At 47.3% G+C, this 3608-nt stretch overlaps 1 non-coding gene and 1 pseudogene across 1 annotated transcript; both read left to right on the top strand.

Annotated features, from left to right (window-relative positions):
* LOC108284295 overlaps nt 1-3608 on the top strand; it is a 19476-nt pseudogene that overhangs the window by 4858 nt on the left and 11010 nt on the right.
* Nucleotides 3467-3570, top strand: LOC119467284. The gene has a single exon (XR_005195821.1). It is a non-coding gene; the product is annotated as a small nucleolar RNA U13 (small nucleolar RNA).

Below are 3608 nucleotides of genomic sequence, written 5' to 3'. Positions count from 1 at the left end.
AAAAAGAAAAAAAAAATTAGCTGGGTGTGGTGGTACATGCCTGTAATCCCAGCTGCTTGGGAGGCTAAGGCAGGAGAATCACTTGAACCTGGGAGACAGAGATTGTGGCGAGTCAAGATTGCACCATTGCACTGCAGCCTGGGCAACAAGAGCGAAACTCAGTCTCAAAAATAAATAAATAAAATAAAGTGGACCTTAATTAGGGAACATGGATTTACCAGGCATGACAAATGCGAGCTCTCACGCCACTCCCTACCCTCCCTAGATCTAGAAGGGAGGAAATGGGAGAGCCCCAGGCCTCAAGAGAGGCAGGATTAGCTGTTTTCTTGTTACCCCTGTGCAAGGCACCAAGAGCAGCAGCCTCTCAAAACCCTGTAGGAGGCAGTGCGGGAAGTCCTGCACAGGAACAAGAGCAAGCGCCAGTAGCTTTTGGAAACAGTGGAGCTACAGATCAGTTGGAAGAGCTGTGACCCTCAGAAGGATGAACACTTCTTGGGCACTGCCATCTGAAGTTTACTCCCTGGCCCAGGTTCTCCGCGTGTGTCCTAGGGGACCAGCAGTACTGGGATGAAGCCAAGGCTGTGGGTGTCTCCCACATGAACATCAAGGTGCTGAAGAAATTCAGCAAGAGCAAGACACTCAACAAGTATGATGCCTTTTTGGCCTTAGGGTCTCTGATCAGGCAGATCCCACAAATCCTCGGCCCAGGCTTAAATAAGGAAGGGAGGATCCCTTCCCTGGTGACGCACAGTGAAGACATCATGGCCAAAGTTGATGAGAAGTCCAAAATCAAGTTCCAGATGAAGAAGGGGCTCTGTCTGGCCATGACTCTTGGCCATGTCAAGATGACAGCCAATGAGCCTATGTACAACGTCCATCTGGCTGTCAACTTCCTGGTATCATTGCTCAGGAAGAATTAGAAAAACATCTGGGCTTTATACATCGAGAACACCATAGGCAAGCCCTAGTGCCTATATTAAGGCACATTCTAATAAATCTTAGTGCTATAAAGAGAAAGAGGAAGAGAGAGACAGATAAACAAAGGGAGAGAGACTTGGAATTCAGCAATCTCCTTTCCAGACAAGGGCTCCTCCTTCTGACATCACAGAGATGTCTGATGTTCTAGGAGTCTACAGGCCCAAGAGACCTGGGTTCATCCATCTGGTTGGAGAAGGAGAGCAATTCTACAGATGGACCCACCAGGAAAAGCTGGTGAAACACCAACAGGCTGCCCCAGAGAGGAGCCTCTGGCTCTTTTACAGGATAACTGAATGTGGTCACCAGCTTTTATCAAAATTAGCCAGGTTCTCAGAGTTTCCATGGCCCAGGCACAAATAATCCACAAACCAATCCCTTCAAATTATACCCCTGAAATAGTCACACGCATGCTCTCAACATAGCATTAGCACCTAAACTCAAACTACGACACACCCACAAGGCCGCATCACCCTGCTTTTAACTTAAAGCTTGTGGGTTGAAACTAATGTAGGAGTCAATCTGGGGACCAAAGGGTGAAAGTCTTATGATGAGGTGGCGATTTGCTTAGGGAGGAGGATGCCATGCATGCATGACATCCAGAGGTTGGGAACCAATGGTCTCACAGGAAAGTTAAATGTGTAAGCAGGCTGGGTGCAGTGGCTCACGCCTGTAATCCCAACACTTTGGGAAGCCTGAGGTCAGGAGTTCGAAACCAGCCTGGCCAACATGGTAAAACCTCGTCTCTACTAAAAATGCAAAATTAGTCGGATATGGTGGCACATGCCTGTAATCCCAGCTACTCAAGAGGCTGAGACAGGAGAATTATTTGAACCTGGGAGGCGGAGGCTGCAGTGAGCCGAGATCGCAACACTGCGCTCCAGCCTAGGCAAGACAGAGCGAGACTCCATAACAACAACAACAACAAAAAGTATAAGCAATTATTTCAATACAGTGTAATAAATGCAGATACAAAGACAGAAAGGACCGTAGTGTAGGGATAGGGTGATGAGTTTAGCATGGGTAGAGGTGGGGGGCATCTGGTGAAAGTGCCTGAAAGGGGGACTAGAAAAGGAGGTTGGAGCCTGATTGTGAAGGGCTAGACCAGGAGTAGGTTCTCAGGAAGCAGAGCTGAGTGGAGAGCTGCTGACCAGCGACCTAGGGAAGCTGGGAGAGTCTTTCCCAAGGAGCGTCTTGGGACGCTTCCCTTGGGATGCGTCTCTTTCCTCACCTCCTGCCTTAAGGCTCTCTTCTCTTTTTTCTTTGCCCCTGCCCCACATTCCCTAAGCATGCTAGGCCCAGAACATCCTCACAGGCTGCTGCTCTAATTACTTCATCCCATTTTAATTCTGCTGAGTTAGGAGCCTGTGAACTCAAGAGGAAATTCATGCAAAATACCCAACAAATTGAATGTGCTGGCATTTTAGAACAGGTCTGACCCTATCTGCCCCCTTCATCGTCCCTTCCTGTGGCCCTGCCCCTGACCAGTCTCAGCTGGAGAAATCAAAGGTAGAATGTCCTGGTGGGAAGAGAGGGTGGCATTGATGAAGTAAGATGCTGAGTTTCACTGAATCGTTTGAGCCATTGCTTGGAATGAGGACACGGTGGGAGCTTTCTGATGGGAGCCTTCTGTGGGAGCCTTTTTAGAACTGATGGAGTCCATATCTGGAGACTTGAAATACTATGTCTGTTTGTGAGTTGTAATGTTTCCTTGTCCCTCAAGATACTTACAAGTTAGGAGAGATTTCTTATTCCAGCTGTTTATCCATGGAGATGCTAAATCACTGAGAACAAATGGATGGGTGTTTTTTGGTTTTTCGTTTTTGAGATGGAATCTCTCTCTGTTGCCCGAACTGGAATGCAGTGGCATGATCTTGGCTCACTGCAACCTCCACCTCCCAGGTTCAAGTGATTCTCTAGCCTCAGCCTCCCGAGTAGCTGGGACTACAGGCATGCACCACCACATCTGGCTAATTTTTGTATTTTTAGTAGAGAGGAGTTTCACCATGTTGGCCAGGCTGGTCTTGAACTCCTGACCTCAGGTTGATCCGCTCGCCTCGGCCTCCCAAGGTGCTGGGATTACAGGTGTGAATCACTGTGCCCAGTGGATGGCTGTTTTAAAATCAGCCAATTCTCAAATTTGAGACTAGCCTGGGCAGCAAGGCAAAACGCTGTCTCTATTTAAAAATACAAAAATTATCTGGGTGTGGTGCTGCATGCCTATAGTCCCAGCAACTCAGGAGGCTAAGGTGGGAGGATGGTTTGAGTCCGGGACGCAGAGGTTGCAGCGAGCCGAGATGGCACCACTGCCCTCCAGCCTGAGCAATAGAGCCAACATCTCTCTCAAAAACAAAACAAAGCAAAAAAATCAGTGATTCTCAAAATTTTCAGTCTCAGGACTCCATTATACTCCAAAAAATGACTGAAGTCTTTAAGACTTTTTATGTGGTTATCGCTATGGGTATTTACGGTATTCAAAATGAAAACTAGGATCCTTTTATAGATCATAAGTGGGATGATTGGGTTTTCATGCCTGTGTGTGAGATGTGCTTTCCTCAAACCTTGTTATGATGGTGGCACATTACCCATCTGATGTGAAAAAAAAATTAAAATGCTGAGAATCTGAAGTTATT

The sequence above is a fragment of the Cebus imitator genome, unplaced genomic scaffold (genome assembly GCF_001604975.1).
Source record: "Cebus imitator isolate Cc_AM_T3 unplaced genomic scaffold, Cebus_imitator-1.0 Scaffold274, whole genome shotgun sequence".
NCBI lineage: Eukaryota > Metazoa > Chordata > Mammalia > Primates > Cebidae > Cebus > Cebus imitator.
The sequence above is the reverse complement of the archived record's forward strand: the minus strand, read 5'-3'. Positions and strand labels throughout refer to the sequence as shown.